This window comes from Peromyscus leucopus, chromosome 8b, assembly GCF_004664715.2.
Source record: "Peromyscus leucopus breed LL Stock chromosome 8b, UCI_PerLeu_2.1, whole genome shotgun sequence".
Lineage (NCBI taxonomy): Eukaryota > Metazoa > Chordata > Mammalia > Rodentia > Cricetidae > Peromyscus > Peromyscus leucopus.
Genome location: NC_051086.1, coordinates 97,096,081 through 97,120,722, shown reverse-complemented (window position 1 = coordinate 97,120,722; position 24,642 = coordinate 97,096,081). Strand labels below are relative to the sequence as shown.

Here is a 24,642-nt window from a genome sequence, read left to right as displayed (position 1 = left end):
CCTCAGTAAGTGGTGGGATCCGGAGCTTGTCAGCGTGAAGCTGGAGTGGAGGTCGTTGTAACTTAGGACAAGACTTAGAGCTTTGTATTTCTTGGTTTGTGCTGATTTAGGATGAAAAACTGCAAATATTTGACTTGGAGCTGTACTTCGACTTGAAGGTTCAACATGATTATTAGAAAGTTGATTTGTTAGTATCAAACTTGGTAGAGACAGTAAAACCTAGCTCTAAATTCTGCAACATTACCTCACAGGCTGTGCTTGTTTTTAAGTCTGTTCAGACTTATGTGGTAAAAAGGGTGTTTTAGGACATCAACATACCTCAGTGAGTTCTGTGCAGAATTGAATCACATGCAAAGCCTTGTGTAAATTCTCTGGTTAGTGCAAGCCATGAAGTGCTTGGTAGAGTCGGCGGAGACACCAGTGCTTATTTTATTTATCTGCTTATTTATATGGCAGTTCTGTTTGACTTTAAAAATACTAGTGAATATTTTATGAGAATACTTGTGAGAATTCCTAATGCTCATCTGAATTTTTGATCATGAACTGTCAATAGGACTGTAGATGTGTATGCACTTTTTGCTTTGGTGGAGGAAAAAATGAAAGGTAAGGTTTTGTACCTGTTAAATTTAATTAACAGTCTGCTTTTGATCTATAGATTGCTTGTGGAGCCTTGTTTATTAGTCAAAAAGGCAGTTTATGGTAAAATGTGGCATCTCATTTTCTTTTAAAGCTAGAGCTGGACTGCTTTGAAAAATAGGTTCAGCCAGGCAGTGGTGATGCACACCTTTAATCCCAGTGCTGGGGAGGCAGAGGCAGGTGGATCTCTGAGTTTGAGGCCAGTGTGGTCTACAGGGCAAGTTCCAGGCCAGCCAGGGCTACACAGAGAACCCCTGTCTCAAAAACAAAAAAGTAAAAGGAAAAATAGGTTCAGTTAAGATTATGTATGCAGTATTATTTGGTGCATACAACTTTTAAAATAGAATCACTTTGGCTCCTATAGAGTAAATGAACTGTCTTTTTTTTTTTTTTTTTTTTTTTTTTTTCAGTAGAGCGTTGTGGTAAGTCTGTGAGCCCCCAAGAGTTACCTAGAGACTTTCAGATAAGGAAGACACATATCAGCAATGTGTTAGGCTTTTCTCAGGGGAATCTGCTAATCCTACTTTCTTTGATTATCAAGCTGCCTGGTGTGGGATCCATCACTGACTTTGAATTATGATAAAGAGGGATTGGCAAACAGTGGTTGTTGACTTGCCGTAGATTGTGCAGCACACTGAGAAGAAGTTACCCTTGGCCAGAGTATGTCATGGAAATAGCACTGATGCCGTGTGTGCCGGGAATGAAGCGCAAACAACATAGGATCGGGCTACATGCTCTGGTCAGTAAATTTTTTCTGGGAGGGATGCTTTCTTTTAACAAACATTACTTTTCCTGAGTCACTAAAATCAAATGGCTAGCAGAAAGCTAGTCTTTAAGGCCCTGCACCCCTTTCACAAACCCATGAATGGGTAGTGAGATTTTGGTCTTTACTGTGCATGTGACATCAGAAAGTTAAGCCAAGACATAGTGTCAACCGTGCAGAATGTATTTTTAAATATATCTCTGCCTCTCAGCTTTGGAATTTAGACTTCTGGGATGGGTATTGGAACAGAACTCTTTACTTATACTGTGTGACCTACAAAATGAGAAGACCTGAATGGCTTTTCTCTTCGGAGTGTATCATTCTAACACATTTAAAGTAGCTGGAGGGGCTGGAGAGATGGCTCAGGGGTTAAGAGCACTGGCTGCTCTTCCAGAGGACTGGAGTTCAATTCCCAGCAACCACATGGTAGCTCACAACCATCTGTAATGAGATCTGGTGCCCTCTTCTGGCCTGTAGGGACACATACAGGCAGAACACTGTATACATGATAGATAGATAGATAGATAGATAGATAGATAGATAGATAGATAGATAGATCTTAAAAAAATAAAGTAGCTGGAGGAGAGAGTGTGACCTCAAGTCTGTGGATAAATCTGTGTGATTGGGCAACTGGAATGGCTGAGGATTTTTCCTGTTATTAGGACATGATTGGAATTTGAAATTACCTTTCTTGAGGTTACTCATTGTAGAAAGCCTTATACTTTTCTTTTTAGATATAGAGTCATTTAAATTAAAATTAATCAAAAGTTCAGAAACCAGCCAGGAATGATGATGCAGGTCTTTAATCCTAGCACTCAGAAGACAAAGGCAGGTGGATCTCTGTGTCTCAGAGTTCAAGGCTAGCTTGGTCTACCTAGCAAGCTCCAGGCCAGCCAGGCTGCATAGAGGCCCTGTTTTAAAAAAAAAAAAAAAAAGATTCAGAAACCATCTCAGTGTCCACCAGTATAGAATTAATTAAATAAATTAGCATATATTTATATAGTAGGATAACATATATATTGCTGTGGAACACTCACTATTCAGTAATGTTAATTTTGAAAGGCCAGAGAAAAATTAGTGTGGTGCCTTTATGCCTGTAATCCCAGTGCTTGGGAGGCTGAGACAGGAGGATCAAGAGTTCAAGGCCAGCTTCAGCTACATAGCAAGTTTAACATCCTGGACTACATGAGACACTGTCTCAAAAAACAGAAACAAAGCTAAAAGGCATAGATTAATGTTCTGGGTGTGCCACTGTTTATATTATGGGGATTTTCTTGTGTAAAAGTAAGTTTTTAAAAATTTAGTAGTTTTCCAAAAAAGCTAATAATACTTGTTGTCTGTTGGGGTTAAATTGAGTGATGGGGAACCTGAGTTGAAGGTAAGTAGTTCAGTATATGGTTTTTCAAGACAGTGATTCTCTGTGTACCTTTGTGCCTTTCCTGGAATTCACGCTGTAGCACAGGCTGGCCTCGAACACACAGAGATCAACCTGCCTCTGCCTCCCGCATGCTGGGATTAAAGGCGTGCGCCACCACCGCCTGGCAGTATATACTTTTTTTTAAAAGTAAAATGTTTATTAAAGTGCATGCAGAAAAATAGAAAAGTCATTACAAAAAGTACAGTTCCATTTTTTTTCTGTCTCAAAAAAAGGCAGCCTCCATATATTCCTCCATTTTTACTTAATGTATTTTTTATAAATGACCCATGTAAAAGTATGTTTTATAGTGCAACAAGTTCTAAATAAATAGCAATATAGCAAAACCTTGCTTTGAATATTTTAGGATTTATTAGTCTTGTCAACCAGTTGGCTGATGGAATGCAGTTGTCATAGATACACAGGAGTAAATCTTGAGGTGTTATTGTTCCCATTAAAAACCACATTTGATAGATGTTTTTCCTTTGTTGTAGTAATGTTGCCCACCCCTGTCCCTTTGCTCAAACACAGAAACGATGAAAGTCTATAAATCTGTAAAGCAGAGTCTTATTTTGCCTGCAGAGGACATTTGGCAATGTCTGGGAAGGTTTTTTTTTATGTTTTTTTTTTCTGGTTTGTTTTAGTTGTGGGGCTGGGGGTAGGAATGTGCTCCTGGGTACTGCTAACCCTCCAGGACACAGGACACCTCACCACAGCCGTGAACTAAATGTTTACAGTGCTCAGGCTGAGAAACCAGTGGCTAAGCTGATGCTAGGAGGCAAGTGACAGTTTTAACTTCATTAGATTTAGTACATGAATGAAACTCATTTAATCTAGTTTAGATAAGAAATAAGGTAAGGCTGAGCGGTGGTGGCACACTCCTTTAATCCCAGCACTCAGGAGGCAGAGGCAGGTGGAGCTCTGTGAGTTCGAGGCCAGCCTGGACTACAGATCGAGTTCAGGCTCCAAAGCTACACAGAGAAACCCTGACTTGAAAAACCAAAAAAAAAAAAAAAAAAAAAGAAAGAAAGAAATAAGGTAGGTTGTTTCTAAATAAAAATAGTTGTAAATATGAAGACTTTAGTATAAGGCTTGGTGGACAAGTTTGTTTGTTTTTGAGACAAGGTGTCTCTATGCAGCCTGGAACTTGGTATGTAGACCAGGCTGGTCATCTCAGAGATCTGCCTGCCTCTGCCTTCCAAGTGCTGGGACTAAAGCCATGTGCCACCACCCCTGGCAAGTCTACTCATAGATATTGGTGTTTGTGTGCAGGGGTGCATATGCAGATGTCACAGGACAAGCGCAGATGTTGGTCTCATATTGAGCCAGGGTCTCTTGTTCACCTCTGCATATGCCAGCTGGCCTGTGGGCTCTGGGATCTTCCTGTCTCCACCTCTCATCTCACCACAGGAGTGTTGGCATTACAGAGGTGTATGACTGAGTCCCAGTTTTTATATGCGCTCTGGGGAGCTGAACTCAGGTCCTCACAATTGCATGGCAAGGGTTAGCCCTGCCTTTAAACAAGAGACTCCATGCCGTTTTCCAGCGGGCAAAGCATTGCCTAAGAATATAGCTCTTAACTAAGGAGTTTCACGAGGAAAATCTTTATATACATTTACACACACACACACACACACACACACACACACACACACGTATAAAACAGTAATGACTTTTTTTTTAACCAGATAAATCTTCTGTGATTCTGATTTGGATTTTTGCTCTAAAATTTCAGGTCTTGACTTAATTAATATTAATATATAATCTATATTAAAATTTATTTTTATCATTTTAAACATTCTTTTAAAAAAATTTATTTATTTTTATTTTATATGTATTGGTGTTTTGCCTGCATGTATGTCTGTGTGAGGGTGTTAGTTCTCCAGAACTGGAGTATAGACAGTTGTGAGCTGCCATGTGAGTGCTGGGAATTGAACCTGGGTCCTCTGAAGAGCAGCCATTGCTCTTCATCCCTGAGCCATCTCTCCAGCCCCTAAATTTTATTTTTAAACTAGAAATATTTAAATCTTGAAAATAATATAGTATGCTAATATTGCCTAGTGGGAAACTATAAAAATTAAACATTTGTAAATATATACACAGTAGAAATGACCTGATTTTGTTTATATATTTATTTATTTTTAACATGTTTGTGTTTATTTTATGTGTATGAGTGTTTTGCCTGGTGTTTGTCTGTGCACCATGTGTGTTCAGTGCCGTGGAGGCCAAAAAAGGATATTGGATCCCCTGGAATTAGAGTTAAGAATGGTTGTGAGCTATCTATCATGTGGGTGTTAGGAATCGAACCCAAGTGTTTTGCAAGAGCAACAAGTGTTCTTAATGGCTGAGCCATCTTTCCAGCCCTATTTGTATATTTAATCAACTAGATTAATCAGTTAATCAGTTAGTCTCACTATGTAGCACTAGCTAGCTTAAACTTAAATTTAGACTAGGCTGGCCTCAAAAATCATAGCAGTCCTCTGCCTCGGTCCCTGAATGCTGGAATTACAGGCATCAGCCACAGCCACCACCACCCCCCACCCCCCAGTAAAATGATTTGACTTTATAGGGAGGATGTTTTCTTTTTGGTCTTTGGTGAAGAAATAAGCACCATGCATTTATTGCAGCTTGTCAGATCTTCAGTCTGCCTTCCCATCTCCCTGTCCTTTTGCGACCTGTCTAAGTTAGGGTTTCTATTGCTGTGAAGAGACGCCATGACCACGGCAACTCTTATTAAGGAAAACCTTTAATTGGGGCTGGCTTACAGTTCAGAGGTTTCATCCATTGTCACCATGGTGGGAAGCATGGTGGCATGTAGGCAGATATGGTGCTGGAGAGGTAGCTGAGAGTTCTACATCTGGATCGGCAGGCTGCAGGAAGAGACAATGAGCCAGTAGGCCTGGCTTGAGCTTCTGACATACTTCCAACAAGGCCACGCCTCCCATAATGCCACTCCCTGAGTCTGTGAGGTCCATTTTCATTCAGACCACCACACCACCTCACGTAGAAAGCTAGATTTTTTAAAAAATGCTTTTGAAGATGACATCTTGGGGATGGCAGTATGCTGAACTCGGGGAGATGCCCACAGAAGCCACCTGTTGCAAGGCTAGGCTGCTCAGATCTAGAAGTGATACTTATTATCTCCATCTAGTAGGGTTAAACTTTTGGACCATGATTCACAGAAATAAGTAGGACATGTGTGCTCACACCCATTCACTCGTATTCACACCCACACCCTCAGCTGAACCAAAGCTTCATGCCACAGTGCTTGCTGTCAGTGGGGCATTCTGTTTCTATTCAGGCTTACTTCCTTTAGAAAAAATTAATTGGGCTGGTCAGGCAGTTTGGAAAAACTACTGCTGAGTCTGGAAGAATGTTGAGAGCTCAGCTGTTAAGAGCACCGGTTGTTCTTCCACAGGACCTGGGTTCAATTCCCAGAACCCATATTGTGGATCATAACTACCTATAACTCTAGTCCCAGGGGATGTGATGCCCTCTTCTGGCCTCCACAAAGCACTGCATCTACACGGTACACAGATATGTCTGGAGGCAAAACACCCATCCACATTAAACAAAAATAAAGGTTAAAAAAGAAAGAAAGAAAAAGAAAAACCACTGCCCTGTATGTTTCACAAAGAGAAACCTCTTGAAATAGAGTTTCAACTGCTCACTAGATTAAAGGGAGTGGAAAACAAAGTGATAAAATCATTGTATATGTAGACTTGGGAGATGGCTCAGTAGTTGAGAGCACTTGCGACTCTAGCAGAAGACCTGAGTTTGGTTCTCAGTGTCCAGATCAGTAGGTCCACAACTGCCTGTAACTCTGGCTCCAGGACATCCAATCCCCTCTTCTGGCCCCTCAGGCTCTTGTATACACCTGTGCTCATAGTACCACATGGACATGTATACAAATAATTAAAAATAAATAATTTTAAGAAATCATTATTTGTATGATCTTATCCTACAGAGTAGTAGTTCTTTCAATACCTGAAACTCCAAAAGGAGTTAAGATTGAGTGCCATTTTGTATCACATTTAAATTGGTGATCTTCTATATACTTAACATTACTTAATATATACACACATGCACACATACATTCACATGCTGGATCCTGTTGTGCTGGGTAAAACTGATAGAACTAATGAATATATGGAAAGCTTTTCAAAATGGTGTGTGTGGAGTGGGTGTGCTGCATTGCCTTGTTGCACATACAGAGGTCAGGGAACAACTTGGAGGAGTCTAAGTCAGTCCTCCTTCCACCACGTGGGCTCTGGGAACGCAACTCAGGTCGGCAAGCTTATTGGCAAGCACTTCTACCTGATAAACTATCTTGCTAGCCCCCAGAAGATTTTTTAAACTCTCTAGTATAATCTCCTTTAACACTGGTCCTGTTTAAGCAGTAGTTTACATGTAGAATGGTTATAGAATAAAAACACAACAAGGAACCAGTAGTGAACATTTGTTTCTATAGAAGTCAGTCAATGAACTTAGATAATATTTCAGAGACAGCTACCAGGCTGGGCAGTGTGGTGTACACCTGTAGCCCACACTCAGGAAGCCGAGGCAAGAAACTCAAGCTCACAGTGAACCTAGGTTACATGGAGACCGTATGATTATAATAATAATCAGAACCTGGTCTTCCAGAGGACAAAGTTCCAAGTTACTTGGTTAGAGTAGTCTTTCATTTTTATACCCAAAATTTTATATACTGTGTATTTATAAATATTTATAAATGTTTACTTAACAAACTTACATAGCATTTACTCATTAATCATCTTAGAACCTTTTCAAGCATTACTGTATCGTCATATTTTATCAATTATTATCATTCTCATTTGTCCAGCAGGTCAGTTAATGTTCCAAGTTGACTGTTTTTTGTGGTTGTTGTTTTGGTTTTCTGAGACAGGATTTCCCTGTATAGCCCTGGCTGTCCTGGAACTTGCTCTGTAGACCAGGCTGGCCTGAAGGCAGAGATCCACCTGCCTCTGCCTGCTGATTGCTGGGGTTAAAGGCATGCACTGCCACTACCTGGCCCCAAGTTGGCTATTTTTGCATTAATAAAAGAACTTTGAAACTATTTTAACTTCACCAATTGAAAAAGTAATTTAAAGGTTTGAATCCCATAAATATTTCTGGCTTTTAGAAACGTGTGAATGTCAGTACACTTGTGTAGCTCTACCGCCACAATCAAGGTACAGTATAATTCCCACTCAAATCTCCCTGCAGTCCCTTTGAATCATCCCCTCACCCCCCAACCTAATCTATCTCTGTAGCTTTGTCTTCTGGAAAAGATCATAGAGATAGGATCATACAGTATGTAACCTATAAAGATGACTTCTTGCTTGCAGTGTCTTTGAGGTGTATCCAAGTTTTTGTGTACATCAGTAGTTGTTGGGTTTTATCTTCAGGTAAGAAGCCCATTGTTGAGTGTACACGAATTGTTTCCCACTCATCATTTGAAGACATTTGGACTAGTTCCCAGTTGTTGGTGACTATGAACAGAGCCACTGTCACGATCACAAGCAGGTTTGGGGGATCCCATGATGGATATGTTACCACTATAAAGAGCCGCTAACCTGTTGTAGTGCTGTAATGTTTGTGTTTGGAGCAGCTCTTCTTGTGTAGTCTGGCTTCGAACTCAGGGTCCTCCTGTTTTAGCCCTCAAGTACTGTGATTGTACCACCACACCTGGCTTCCCTGAATTTTTTTTTTTTTTTTTTTTTTTCCGATACAGGGTTTCTCTGCATAGCTTTGCGCCTTTCCTGGAGCTCACTTGGTAGCCCAGCTGGCCTTGAACTCACAGAGATCCACCTGGCTCTGCCTCCCGAGTGCTGGGATTAAAGGTGTGCGCCACCACCCGGCTTCCCTGAATTTTTATTTTCTTTTATTTGAGACAGGCTTTAACTGTGTAGCATTGGCTAGCCTGAAACTCTCATAAAAAACTGAGCTGGGCTGGAACTCCTGGCTACCCTGCTTCTTTTGCTTCCCTGGAGCTGATGCTGGCATTATAGGTGTGAACCACCGTGTCTGTCTCTTGACTTTTTAAACCTTATTTAAATTTAAGTGTAATCATCATTGCATGCATATGATGTCTGTGTGTAAGAGAGAATGTGGTGCTACGGAAGTGGAGACAGGAAGGCCCCAGGGACTCACTGGCTTAGCAGCAGGCTCCAGACTCAGTGAGAGTATGGTCATGGTGTTGCATAATGGAACTGCATGAAACTGATCAAAATAAGCCTAATCCATCTCACGGGGACCCTAATTTGTATCCTCCAAAAGCATGGTTTCCTTCTCACATATTCTGACATCCCTTTTTTTCACATGGACCTAATCTGGTTCAGTCAGTATATAACTATACCATAAATGCCGATGGTTTTATAACATTTCTGTATCAGTATGGTCCATTTTTTTTTTTTTTTTTTTTTGTTGTTGTTGTTTAAACTTTTTGTTACAATAGATAATGCTGTAAGGACATCCCCCTCACGTGTCTTTATGCACTGGTAGGGAATTCTTCCCTGCCTGGCTCCAAAAGCAGGCACACCTCAGAATTAGGAAAAGTGCTGAACTGCACTCGGGCAGGTTGTTCCAGATTCACAGTGTCACGGGCTGTAGGTAGCAGTGCTAGTTAACGCCAGAAGTCAGTCAGGTTATCTTGGCGTTAGTCATTTTGGGACTTTAGCCATAAAACGTATTTGTACGTGCTTGTACATGGATTCTGGTGAAAAGCCAAGCCCATTTGCTCATTGATAGTCTTTACCAAATAAACTGAGACTCTGCATTTCCAGTGCAGGGTGGAGGCTGGGAGGGGCGGTGGGGCAACAGAAAACCAAGAATGTCTCTTCTGAAAGAAGCAGCAGAGTAGATTCCTCCCGACCCCCCTTGGCTGAGTCAATCTTTTAAGGTGATTATAATTCAGTAGATGCAATTGCAGTAGGTTCTTTTTGATGTATTTGAAGATTTTATGTTTCAGTAAAGTTGCAAAGAATTACACCTGTAATCCCAGCAGTCAGGAGGCTGATGAGTCAGAGGACAGCTTGGGCTACTTAGTGACCCTGTCTCAAGGAGAGAGAGGTGGGGTTGGAGGGAGGATGGAGGGAGAGCAAAGGAAGGAAGAAAAAGGTTGGAAAAAGCCGCCTGCACTTTATTCAGTTTCTTTATTGATAAAGTCTTATGTAACAGTGTTTGTCAGAATTAAGAAACCGACTTTATTCCTATTAACTAGATTTCAGAGTTCAGATTTCACTAGTTTTCAGCATACATACTTTTTCCATTTGAAAACAAATTAAACTTTTTTTTTTTTTTTTTGGTTTTTCGAGACAAGGTTTCTCTGTGTAGCTTTGCGCCTTTCCTGGAACTCGCTTTGGAGACCAGGCTGGCCTCGAACTCACAGAGATCCGCCTGCCTCTGCCTCCCGAGTGCTGGGATTAAAGGCGTGCGCCACCACCGCCCGGCTCAAATTAAACTTTTAAACATTAAATGCTTGAACCTTGTCATAGATTAATTTTATTTATAACATTTATTGTATACGTATGCGTGTTATATATAATTATATGGATCTCTGTTTAAATAAATTTTATCTTCAACATCAATATCTCAAAAATTATGTTTTAACATCATAGACAGTTCTGCTCAGGGCAATTTTAAGGTAGGGCTAAAGATCTTTCTCCACCCTTGTGTTCCTGCAGAAACATGATTTATAATCACCTGTGAGTGTGGTTCATGCACAGTACTGCCTTTCCCAGTGTAGGCAGGAGCTCATCTCCAAGAGCACAGGGAAAATAGCCACTTGGGTTTACTAGGAGGTTGACCTAATTGGGAATAGTAGCCAAGAGTCTCTTATTTAGGCACTTTCATTGTTAGTTAAGCATTTAAATATCTTGTGGGTTGTTTTGTTCCTAGAACTAGGGACTGAACCAGGGCCTTGTGCATTCTAGGCAAGTGTCTCTCTCTTTCCCGGCTCTCTCAGGTGGTGCTGGCCGTGAGGCAGAATACCCTTGTCTATATTATATATATATATAAAGCACTTGGTGTTTCAGTGCATGGAATCCCTGCTGAGGCTCACTGCTGCTGCTCATCCAGACTCACTAACTTGATTTGAGTCATTCCATTAAGCAGATAAGTTTATGGCAAGAAGGAAGGAATTGGTAACATCAAGTAGATATAGCATTTGAAAATTATATTTTTATTTGTTTTTTGTGAGGGTGTTTGGAGGCCAGATTGCAGTTTGGGGAGTCAGTTCTTTTCCACCATGTCGTTCTGAAGACCAGGCACAGATTTGTCAGCTGGTGGCAAAGTACTTTCTAGGCCCTCTGCAAGAGTAACAAGTGTTTTTAACCACTGGGCCAGCTCTCCAGCTTTCAGATACAGATTTTTAAAAATAATTAATTTTTGGGCCGGAGAGATGGCTTACAGGTTGAGAGCACTGGCTGCTCTTCTAGAGGACCTGGGTTCAATTCCCAGCACCCACATGGCAGCTCACAACTGTCTATAACTCCAGTTCCAGGAGACCTGACACCAGTGTACATAAAATAAAGTTAAATAAATTACATTTTTAAAGTATGAAAATTTTTAAAAATTAATTTTTATTTTATGTGTGTGGATTATTAATTAATTAATTAATTAATTAGAGACAAGGTCTTACTATGTAGTTCTGGCTGGCCTGGAACTCACTCTGTAGACCAAGCTGGCTTCGAACTCATAGAGAACCCCCTGCCTCTGCCTCCCAAATTCTGGAAGATTAAAGGTACTGTATGAGCTGGGTAGTGGTGGCCCACACCTTTAATCCCAGCACTTGGGAGGCAGAGGCAGACAGATTTCTGAGTTCTAGGACAGCCAGGGCTACACAGAGAAACCCTGTCTCGAAAAAAAACCAAAACAAATAAAAAAGGGGGACTGTATGCATGTTTTGCCTGTGTTGCCTGCATATATGTCTGTATACCATGTGGGTGGTATTACAGGTAGTTGGGAGCTGCCATGTGAGGTCTGGGAATTGAACCCATGTCCTCTAGAAGAGCAGCAAGTGCTCTTAACTGCTGAGGATTCACTCTAGTTCCGTTTATTATTTTTAAGAACAGGCTTTCATTTAGTGCAAGTTGGTCTTAACTCCTTGTGTAGCCAAAACTGAGGGTGACTTCTTACCCTCCTGACCTCATCTCCCCAGTGCCCAGATTACAGGCTGCAGCACCGCTCAGGATCTTCTCTTGCCAGGCAAGCGCTCTGCCAACTGAGCTCCAGCGCCAGCCCCACTGTTTTGGGGGGAAAGCTTCTTAAGCATTCTGGGAAACAATACCATAGGGACAACTTTGCAGTCCCATTTAGAAAGGTGGAGGGGACGGACGGACGGACAGTAAATCTAAAGTACATTTTCCATTTTTGGAGTCAAAAAGCAGAAAACAGGTGTGGCGATTGTCACATACATCATTGAGACTAATGAGCTAAGTGAAGTCCTGGTTTTGTGTGTGCGTGTGTTGTGAGTGCCTTGGGCAGAGCATAGCATTGGGTGTCTTGGAGCATGCATTTCCCTTAAAGAACTCATAGTGGGAGACACAGGGTTAGAAAACATCAGTTGTCATCAAATGCTGAGGTGAAGACTGACTCTAAGGTGCTGAGGTGAGCTCTCTTATGAACACGTAGGGAAGGAGAAGATCTGTCTGTCTGCTCTTTCCAGAAGGCAGGAAGCTCTTCCAGAGTTGGTCATGAAAAGCTTCAAGGAGAAGGTGCCGTGGAGCTAGGATCGGAAGGCTGGTTAGGACTTTGTGACAGAGGCGGGGTGGGGAGGGACTGCACAGGAGGAAAGAATGGCATGCCCACACACATTACTTCGGACTTCATTGTAATAAATAGTTTTTCTCTACCATCAAGTTCTAGTGCCCCATGTTTCTAAATGATGATGTTTGGGGGCTCTCAAATGAAGTAATACTGGCCAGGTGGTGGTGGCGGCACACTCCTTTAAATCCCAACACTCAGGAGGCAGAGGCAGGCAGATCTCTGAGTTCAAGGCCAGCCTGGGCTACAGAGTGAATTCCAGGCTAGCCAGGGCTACACAGAGAAACCCTGTCTCAAAACTGTCATCTCCCTAACCCCCAAAAGAGACATAATAGTGCTTTGTAGGGAAAACATGATAATCCTAGCACTCAAGAGGCTGAGGCAGGAAGATTGTGACTTTACTTTAAAAAACAAAACAAAACAAAACAAAAACCCCCAAACAACAACAAAAAACCAAAATAAAAACAAGCAAACAGAGATAAAATAAAGATATAAACTTTTATTACAGAAAAATTCTCAAGTATAAACAAGTAAAGAGGGAAAGGTAAATTTGGACATTGGTAGCTCATGTCTGTAATCCCAGCACTCAGGAGTAGAGGTAGCAACATCCAGAAGATCCCCACAAGTTCAAGGCCAGACTGGAGTAAGGTCATCTCTCTTAAAAGAATGGGGGGAGGGGAAGGAAGGGAGAAAGGAGCGAACGTAATATGTCCATCTAGCCAGTTTCGGTTTCACTTACCCATATATGGAATGTTTTGCTTATGACTATTCATGTTCATTATACTTCCCGACCTACAGCCCCTATCATTAATTTGGAGCAAATTCAGATATTACTTGTTTAATAACTTAAGAACTCTTTTAAAAAGACAACTACCAATCTGGGGGTGTAACTCAGTTGATAGCATGTTTGCCTGGCATGCTTGAAGCCCTGACTTTGATCTTCAGCACCACATGACACTGAGCCTAGCAGCACACATGTAATCCTGGTATTCAGGAAGTAGAGGCAGGAGGATCAGAAGTTCAAGGTCTTCCTTAGATACATAGTGAGCTCTAGGCCACCCTGGGCTACAGGAGACTCTGACTCCAAAAAACAAATGAAAAAGACAACTACCATTATTGTTAAGCTCAAAAACAAACTTTCTGATTACCTTTAATCCCAGCACTTGGGAGGAAGAAGCAGTCAGATCTCTGAGTTTGAGACCAGTCTGATCTATGTGGAGAGTTCCAGGCCAACAGAGTAACATGGTGATACTCTGTCTCAAAATAAAAAAGCAGCCCCAGGAGGAGGGGGCGCTGCAGTAGGTTAATCCATTTAAGTCCCTTTAGGTCTCTAGGCTGGTTGACTCTGGTGCCTCTCCTTACTTCACCTTTACAGTTCTTTTGTTGAAGAATCCAGTCATTTGCTGTATAGTTTCCTATTGCTGATTTTTGCTGATTGCATCCATTTGATGTCATGTGGCATACTCCTCAATTCTTTTTATGGCCCACAGTTTGGTTTTAGCTCTCCATGCTTGATCAGATTACAGTTCAATTCTTGCCTGCCATGGGGGAAGATTATTTAATAGGCAATAACATGCAATTCTAATAGGAAACATTGTTTCTTTCTTGGTATTGTTATCCAGCCCTTGATTAACAATGCCTAGGTATTCATTCATCAGGAGTTGCAGAACAATATGCAGTTGTATAATTCATTGATTGGTAGAATACTAACAAATGTCTCCCTTTCCGGCGATGATGTCCTCCGTACAAGACTATCCCTCTCTAGAAGAGGAGAAGAGGAAAGCGCCTGGTGCAGAGAGAGCCCCCATTCCTGCTCTATGAATGTGAAATGCCCAGGGTGCTGTAAAAACCCCACAGTCTTTAGCCATGCACAGGTGGTGGTCTTGTGTGTTGGCTGCTGCACTGTGCTCTGTCAGGCCACAGGGAAGAGTGCGGCCGACAGAAGGATGCTCCTCCAGGAGGAGGCGGCACCAAAAGCGCCTGATGTGAGATGAGTGGGAGCCATCCCAAGAGACACACTTTGGATTGAAAAAATCCTAGTAGGTGTACTAGCTCATTCTGTAAGCCCAGAAGAGAAAGGCTGAAACAAGGGAATACAAGTTTGAGGCCAGCCTGGGCTACATAGCAAGACCTTCTCTCTAAATCAATTGCAGACATTAATTTATTTCCAAACTGCACATAACAACATCCATTCTGGGTAGTACTTAGAAATTCCATTTCTTAAGAGAAATGCAGGCCGGGCGGTGGTGGCGCACGCCTTTAATCCCAGCACTCGGGAGGCAGAGCCAGGCGGATCTCTGTGAGTTCGAGGCCAGCCTGGGCTACCAGGTGAGTTCCAGGAAAGGCGCAAAGCTACACAGAGAAACCCTGTCTCGAAAAACCAAAAAAAAAAAAAAAGTTGTTAAACCTAGCCAGGTGGTAGCGGTGCATTCCTTTAATCTCAGCACTTGGGAGGCAGAGGCAGGAGGATCTCTGTGAGTTCCAGGATAGCCTGGTCTACAAGTTCCAAGACAGCCAGGGCTACCTAGAGAAACCCTGTCTCAAAAAAAAAAAAACAAAAAGAAAAGAAAAATAGGTACATTTAGGTATAATAAAAATCAGATTTTATTTATTCACGTGGGGGGGTAAGAGATTGAATTGTGCTTGCTTGTGTGTGTGTATAAATACATGTGGAGGACAGATGTCAACCTTGGGTGTCATCCCTCAGGAGCCATCTACCTAATATTTTGAGACAGTATCTCACTGGGACCCAGCACTTGTTGATCTTTAGGTTAGGCTGGCTGGCCAGTGAGCTCCAGAGACCATCCTGTCTCTGCCTCTTTAGTACTGAAATTATAAACATGCACCAGCTCTTTTTGTTTGTTTATTTTCATTTTTTCAGACAGGGCTTCTATGTAACAGCTCTGGCTGTCCTGGAACTTGCTCTGTAGACCAGGCTGGCCTTGAACTCACAGAGATCTACCTGGCTCTGCTTCCCAAGTGCTGGACTAAAGGTTAGCGTGACCACCAGCTTCTTACACAGGGGCTGGAGATGAACTCAGGTCTTTATGCTTTATCAGCTGGGCCGTCACCTCAGACCCCACAGACTCTATTCTTGATTCTAGCAGAGGTTTGGTTTCATTATGTAATAGGTGGTGTGTGTGTGTGTGTGTGTGTGTGTGTGTGTGTGTGTGTGTGTGTACACATACATATAGTGAGTTATCTAAAATAATGTTTTATATAATTGGGGAAATCTCGTACATAATTAGTTGTTCTGTATTGGAGTATTTGCCTAACATGGTCCAGACCCTGGGTTTGTGCCCCAGTCCCACATCCATATAGACAGAAAGAAAAGAAAAAGGAAGAAGTGAAAATCTCAAATAAAATAAAAACTGAAGTTAAAGATAAGCATGATAATCCAGCATGGTGCCACATGTTATCCCAGTACTCAAAAGGTGGAGCCAGGTAGATTAAGTTCAAGCCCAGCCTTGACTACATAGTGAGTAGAGTCACCCTTGCCTACAAAGAGACCTTGTCTAAATAAGGAAATGAGAGGTAGGTAGGTGAGTAATTATAAGCATGGTGATGCATGTCTGTATTCCCAGAACATGGAAACTGAGGCAGGAAGCTTGTGACTTTGAGGCTAGTCTTGGCCACATAGTAAGTGACGCCAGCTTGGGCTATGAAATAAAAGTTTGTCTTTTTTTTTTTTTTTTTTTTTAAGAGCTGGAGAAATGGCTGAGTGGTTAAGAGCATGTGTTGCTCTTGTAGAGGACCCAGGTTCAGTTCTTAATACTCACTCGCATGGTGGCTCACAGCCCATCTGTAACTCTAGTTCCAGAAGATCTGATGCCCTTTTCTGACCTCTTCAGGCACTGGGCATGCATGTGGTGCACATACATGCAGGCTAAACACTCATGCACATACAATAAAATCATTCTTTTTTAAAAATTGTTATTTATTTTTAGTATGCATTGGTGGTTTTTTGTTTTGCCTGTGGAAGGATGTTGGGTCTCCTGGAACTGTAGTTAACAGACAGTTGTGAGCTGCCATGTGGGTGCTGGGAATTGAACCCAGGTCCTCTGAAAGAGCATCCAGTACCCTCAACCGTTGAGCCATCTCTCCAGTCCCCCAATAAAATTATCCCTAAAAAAATTTAAATAAAATTTTTAAAAAATTAAAACCAGGCATGATCTGTACAGCTTTAATCCCAGCACCCAGGAAGCAGTTAGGGAGAGGGATGCGTGTGCTCGTGTGTGTGTGTGTGTGTGTGTGTGTGTGTGTGTGTGTGTGTGTGTGAGAGAGAGAGAGAGAGAGAGAGAGAGATATCTCTGTGAGTTCGAGGCCAGCCTATTATACATCATAAGTTTCAGGCCTGCAAGAACTGCATAGTGAGTTCCTGTCTTTAAAATAAAAGTAAATAAAAAAGACATTTTTACAAACGTAAGTCCTTATTTTTTTTTGCTTTTTTTTTTTTTAATCTTTTTGGTTTTTCAAGACAGGGTTTCTCTGTGTAGCCCTGGCTGTCTTGGAACTCACTCTATAGACCAGGCTGGCCTTGAACTCACAAAGCTCCAACTGCCTCTGTCTCCTGGGTGCTGGTATTAAACGCATGCGCCACCATGCCTAGCTGTAGTAGCAGTTCTTAACCCTTGAGTTGAGACCCCCTTTGGTGGTTGAATGACCCTTTCACGGGTTGCCTGAGACCATCGGAAAACATAGAGATTTACATTATGATTCACAATAGTAGCAAAATTACAGTTATGAAGTATCAACAAAAATAATTTTATGGTTGAGGGTCACCACAACATAAGGAACTGTATTAAAGGAAGCCTGAGAACCGCTGCCCTCAGGAACAATGGTTTGTTTTTTAAAAGTATTGTGTGTGTGTGTGTGTGTGTGTGTGTGTGTGTGTGTGTGTATGCGCGCGCGCTCGCGCGCGCATGCAACTAAGTGTATGTGTGTGTATCACCTGTGCACTAAAGCCCTCAGAAGTAAAAGGAGGTGTCAGATCCCCTGGAACTGGAGTCCAGTGGTTGCTATTTTTAATAAATAGAATAGCTGTGTGATGTCCCCACTGGGAAGATGATGTGAGAGGGGCATTATTAACCATTACTGTAGTTGGGTCTAGAGAGATGGCTTAGTGGTTAAGAATACTGGCTGCTCTTGCAGAGGACCTATGTTTGGTTCCCAGCACCCACATTAGGTAACTCCAGTTCTAGGGGATCTGCCACTCTCTTCTGGCCTTTGTGGACACTGTATACATGTGGTACACATACAGACATACAGGCAAACCACCCACATATAGGAAATAAAATAAATCTTGATGGGGGATGGTGACGCATGCCTACAATTCCAGCACCTGGAAGTAGAGGCAGGTGGATTTTTTCTGTGAGTTTAAGGCTAACCTGGTCTACAGAGCAAGTTCCAGGACAGCCAGGGCTACACAAAGAAAATCTGTCTCAAAAAACAAAACAACAACAACAAAAAAAAAACAAAACAAAAAACAAAAAAAAAAAAAAAGGAAGGAAGGAAAAGAAATCTTAACAAACAGTTATTGTGGGAGAAACAGGCATTATTAACAAGAAGTAGAGCAGTGAGGACAAAAGGCCAGCTACTGAGACCAAGGGTCTGAGCTGCTCTGCTCATGTCTGTGTCTGTGAGACATCGTACACAATAGGTGCTCAATAGATACATGATAAATGTTCATGACATCACTAATGTTTTGAAGCTTGATAGACATTTTCAGTGGTTGTTATACGTAAATTGTGTTTTGCGTCTTATGAACACTTGTATCTAAATGATCTTAGATATTGGATCTGAAGGTTGTGATGAATTCATTTATTTTTTAAAGTTAGGACAAGGATGGGTTGTTTTGCTTACTGTAGAAATAATGCATGTTTGCTGTCAAGAAATGAAAAAAGAAAAGGCCAGCCAGAGAGGGCTTAGTGGGAGACGCCTCAAAGCCTTAGAGACCTGAGTTTAATCCCCAGAGCCTGTAAAGGGGTAAACTGACTCCACAAACTTGTCCCCTGACATGTACACCCACATATACATTTCTTGAACACACAATAATAATAAATTGTTAAAAAGAAATGTGAAAATTGGGGGCTGGAAAGTTATCTCAGCATCTGTGAACATTTTTTTCTATACAAGCATGAGAATCTGAGTTTAAATTTCCCAGCACCCCTGTAAGAAGCCAAGTGTGTTGGAGCATACCTGTAACCCCAGTGCTGGGGGTGGGGTGGGGCAGGTGGATCCTGGGTTTGCAGGCTGCCAGCCTAACTCCAGGTTATTCTCAAAGGAAGAAGGTGGAGAGTAATGAACAGGACAGCCAACATTTTCTTTTGCCTATCTGTGCACACACACACACACATACACACATACACCATACATATACCACACACACACACACACACACACACCACACATATACCACACACACACACACACACACACATACACACACCACATACACTACACAAAATTAAATTTAAATGAGAAAATATAGAGACCCTCATCATTACTTCTCACTTCCATTTCTAAAAACAGAAAGGGAAAGAGTTATGTGTGCCTGGTTGGATTTTACCTTCAGGGAGAAGAGGCACCACAGTTACATACAGGACAAGCGCTTGCACTCTCAAAGTCCCTCTGACTCGTGTTTTAGCTAGTGGGTCTTCATCTCCTTAGTCCATGAAGAATACTTACTTGACAGGAGCTTTGTTGGATTTAGAGCCATGTATATGGGCTTTTTAGTTTTGGGTTTCTTGAGACAGGGTCTCTGTGTAGTCCTGGCCCTCCTGGAACTCATTGTGTAGACCAGGCTGGCCTTGAACTCACAGATTGTCTTGCCTCTGCTTCCCAAGTGCTGGGATTAAAGGCGTATGCCACCTTAGATGAATGTGTTTTTAAGGAGTGAGGTCAGGGAAGGAGTGATTCCTTTAGCCATGTTTCTACAGTCAGAACTATTATCACCTGCTTTACCTGTATTTCATGAAGATGTTACAAAAGGCAGTGATAGAAACTTCCCAGGGGCTGGAGAGATGGCTTAGCAGAGGACCTGTGACTCTTCCAGAGGACCTGTATATCAGTTCCCAGCATCTACATCAGGTGGCTCACAAATGCCTGTAACTCCATCTCCAGAAGATCCAAGGGCACATGCACACATAAAGCATTCTAATTCATACTGTCCTTCTCTCTCCATCCATCCATCCATCCATCCATCCATCCATCCATCCATCCATCCATCCACCTACCCACCCACCCATCCACCCACCCACCCATCCACCATCTCTGTCTCTCTCATGCACATTTAAAATGTATTTTTTTTAGTGTGTATGCATATTTTGTCTGCATATATGTAAGGACCATATGCATGCCTGGTGCCTGCAGAGACCAGAAGAGGGTATCAGATGGATCCCTTGGAGCTGGAGTTTCAGGTTGTTATGAGTTGCCTTGTGGGTGTTGGGAATCAAATCCAGGGCGTCTGAAAGAGCAGTCAGTGCTCTTAACTGCTCAGGCTCTTTTCAGCCCTATACATAATTTTTTTTTTTAAAGAAGGAATTCTCATGGTTTGAGCTAATATAAGAATTCTTTGGTTTCGGAAAGATAACTATATTTAAAGATATTACAGCAAAAATTCTCATTACTTAAGGTTTTTTTTTTTTAATATTATTAATGAAGACAGCAAAGTGTGGTGACACATTCCTGTGTGTTCACATCATTGCTTTTATGTTTGGCCATGAACTAGCCATCCTGTGAGATGGCTCAGCCAGTAAAGGTGCCTGCCACCAAACCAGATGACTGATGTTGTAGCCCTCTGGCAACTTGTCCTCTCCATATGCCAGCTATGGCATACACACGAGCACACACTAAATGAAATGAATGAAAAGGTAAAAACAGTTTTTAAAAAGCAAAGTATTCAGCCAGGTAGTGGTGGCACACACCTTTAATCCCAGCGCTTGGGAGGTAGAGGCAGACAGATCCCTGTGAGTTCAAGGCCAGCCTGGTCTACAGAGTTAGTTCCAGGACAGGCTGGGCTACACAGAGAAACCCTGTCTTGAAAAACAAAACAAAGCAAAAAGCAAAGCATTGAAGTTTCTACTAAATAGCACATACATTGTGAGGGGTTAGGGTTTTCTGTAGATTAATACAGGTACTGTGATAAATCACAATGATTAATGTAAAGGTCATCTTGCCAGTGTTTCCTCCACCTGCCGGTCTGCAAGCGTTCACTTACCTTGATGAGTCTTTGTTGCTTATCAATACCTTTAGACATTCCTCTGCAGTTAAAATATAAATGTCTAAAACATAAATGGGTGCTTACTAACAGTTTATCTTATATTCTGAAAGTAATTTCTTTGGGATGTATGACGAGGTCATGGAATGAATAGATGGTTCAATACAGAAATACAGGTATGTACGATTTCTTGTTTAGTGAAATGTTTTAGGGAAAAGATGAATAAGAATTCTATGTGGAGGGCTGGGGATGTAGCTCAGTGGTAGAGCATTTGACTAGCATGCACAAAACCTTAGAACTATCTCTAGTACTGCAATTAAAAAGCAAAAACAGGCCAGGCGGTGGTGGTACAAGCCTTTAATCCCATTACTTGGGAGGCAGAGGCAGGCGGATCTTTGTGGATTCGAGGCCAGCCTGATCTACAGAGCAAGTTCCAGGACAGCCAGGGCTACATAAAGAAACCCTATCTCGAAAAACAAAACAAACAAACCAAAAACAGGGTCTGAAGAGATGGCTCATCAGTTAAGAGCACTGACTGTTTTTCCAGAAGACCTGCATTCAATTTTCAGCACCCACGTGGCAGCTCACAACCATCTGTAACTCCAGTTCCAGGGGATCTGATGCTCTTCTAAGGACTGGAGGTTGGGCAGCCATCACCCTCTTTTCTTTTGAGAGCGCCTGGGCTGACTTGTAACTCACTATGCAGACCAAGTTGGCCTTGATTTTTTAGACATCTGCCTGCCTCTGCCTCCTGAGGGGATTATAGACGTGCATCATGCCCAGCTTCTGGGCTCCACCTACATCAGGCACACACATGGTAAACAGACATATGTGGAGACATAAGGCCCATCATATAAAAGAAAACACACACACAGACATACACACACACACACACACACACACACACACACACACAGGTAATGTGGAAAAAACTTTATATGTTCAATCATCAGGTTTCTTGGCTGAAGTTAGTCATGAGTAGTTGTGAATAAAGCAAATAGCCAAGAATAATTCTGTATACTGAAAAGAATTTACACCCCCCTCCACATGTGCACACCCAAGGAAATCATTGTCATCACAAGTCCCGCTATTAGCCTCCAGTTAAATTTCCGTGTTAGGTCAAGGATAGTGAACAGAGGCTTGTCTGTGTGTGCACACGTGTGCACGCACGCGCGCGTATGCATGCTTTTTTCCCCAAACAGGAAGCTTGAGCCAGGTTGCAACACAGGAATGTGTTGCTGGCCCTCCCTGGCCCCTCTACTTTACCTGTTATCTGGCATGTAATGGAGGAAATCTTGCTCGAAAGTCATAGCTCTCTTGAGGACAGCAGATGCTCCACTCAGAACGAAACTAGGTTACTGCTTCTGCAACGTGCGGTGGTTTGCATCAAAAGCTATCTTGGTCTTGACTTTGAGATTATCCCTTCTCTTTGAAGTGGTCATATTTTAATTTTAAAGTGTGTCTTAGTCACTGTTGTATTGCTGTGAAGAGACACCATGACCGTGGCAACTCTTAGAAAAGAAAGCGTTCAGTTTGGGGCTTGCTTACAGTTTCTTAGTCCAGTGTCATCTTGTGGTGAAGCATGATGACATTCAGCTGGTGGAGCAGTAGCTGAGAGCTACACCCTGATCCATATGCAGAGAGAGGGAGAGCCGCACTTGGACTTGCTTGGGCTTCTGAAACCTCAAAGCCCACTCCCAGTGACACATTTCCTCCAATAAGGCTGCACCTCCTCCCAACAAGGCCACACCTCCTAATCCTTCTAATCCTTTCAAACAGCCCCACTCCCTGGTGACTTAGCATTCAAATATATGAGCCTGTGGGAGCATTCTCATTCAAACCACTGCATTCTACTCCCTGGCTCCATAGGCTTGGAGAAGTGATGCCAGAAACTGGGATACCATCTTGCTCCCATGCTGGGAACTGGGCAAAGAACAAAGCATGTTTAAGTTAGTGTGGCAGAAAAGTGGGGCGGGGGGGGGTGAGTCTTGAATTTTATCACTAAACCAGAGTTGAACATAATTCAAAAATGCATTCAGTCCAACTTCAAAAGTCATTATAATCTATCACAGAGTGGTTTTAAATTTTAGAATTTTTCGGGGCTGGAGAGATGGCTCAGAGGTTAAGAGCACTGACTGCTCTTCCAGAGGTCCTGAGTTCAATTCCCAGCAACCACATGGTGGCTCACAACCATCTGTAATGAGATCTGGTGCCCTCTTCTGGCCTGCAGGCATACAGAAACACTGTATACATAATAAATAATAAAATTAAAAAAAGAAAGAAAGAAAGAAATGGGCAAGTTCATGAAACCCAGGAGTGTAGTGCTGGTCCTGGCCCGATACTTCGGTTGCAAAGCTGTCATCATGGGGAACATTGATGATGGCACCTCAGACCATCCTGACAGCCACGCCCCGGTGGCCAGAATTGACCACTACCCCTGAAAAGTGACAGCTGCCACGGGCATGAAGAAAATCACCAAAAGATCAAAGATCAAGTCCCTTGTCAAACTTCATAACTACAGTCACCTTCTGCCCACAAGGCACTCACTCTGTGGATAACCCCTTAGACAAAACCAGTTTCAACAAGGATGTCTTTAGAGACCCAGCTCTGAAACACGAGGCCAGGCAGCAGCAGGCCAGGGTCAAGTTTGAGGGACGATACAAGACAGGGAAGGACAAGTGGTTTTTCCAGAAGCTTCACCTTTAGGGATGTTTCTGTTTCCATCATTAAAAGCTAACAACAACAAAAGGAAGTGTCTAATTTACTTCACAAACATGATTAGATGAACTTGGATGTTTGAACTTCAGATAATAGAAAATCCAATTTAAAGCAATTTGAAAATAAGGAAAGTTTACCCTTGTTATCGACCAGAAGTCTTTGTCAAGGATTGGATGGACTCAGTGATAAAATTCAAGCCCATTTCCCCCACTTTTCTGCCACGCCCACTTAATATGCGTTATCCTTTGCCCAGTGCCCAGCCCAGGAGCAAGATGGTGTTCAGAAGTAGTAGTGCCTATGTCTGCTTATGCTTTTTAGGACAGTTCACGACATTTTCTCAGAAGTCTTTCAGCGGAGTTCCACTTAATTCCCATCATCCACAACTTGATCAGGCTACCTCCAAATCAATCCCTGGCAAGGGCATGAGAATGGATTAACAATTTTTGAGTCAGAACTCTGACACAACCTCCAATACAAGGCACTCCAGACTTGGAGGCAGGAGAATTGCAAGTTCCCAGCCCACTTGGGCTAGTGAGTTCCAGGCAACAAAGACCCTGGCTCATAATAAAAGGTTAAAAGAGAGCGAGCCTAGGATGGAGCTTGGCTGTGGAGCACTTGCAGCATGCACAAAGCCCTGGCTCAGTTCCCAGTCTGAAAACAAACAAACACTATACAAAAAGTAGAATGAGCTACTGTGTTTAAATCTAAAACTTATTTCCAAAGTAATAAAAAAAAAAATTACTTCTTGCCGGGCATTGGTGGCGCACTCCTTTAATTCCAGCACTCGGGAGGCAGAGCCAGGCGGATCTCTGTGAGTTCGAGGCCAGCCTGGGTTACCAAGTGAGCTCCAGGAAAGGCGCAAAGCTACACAGAGAAACCCTGTCTCGAAAAAACAAAAAACAAACAAACAAAAAGTTACTTCTTGTCTTTCCCACCTGTATTTTTCCCATTAAATATGCAAGTGGACTTTCTAATTGTCTGTCTGAGACAGTCTTGCTCTGGTTGCTCAGGCTGATTGAACTCTTGCCCAAGCTCGTCTCTCACATAGCTCCCCTTTATTGCTCTCTCTGCTACCTTCAATGTCTCTGTTTCTCAGCCTCCATCAAAACCCTCTCTGTTCTGATCAGG

General features: G+C 42.4%; 1 protein-coding gene and 1 pseudogene across 1 annotated transcript in view; both read left to right on the top strand.

Annotated features, from left to right (window-relative positions):
* Znf652 (zinc finger protein 652) overlaps nucleotides 1-24,642 on the top strand; it is a 56,438-nt gene that overhangs the window by 4,019 nt on the left and 27,777 nt on the right. The window lies entirely within an intron of this gene.
* Nucleotides 23,067-24,297, top strand: LOC114692916 (annotated as a pseudogene).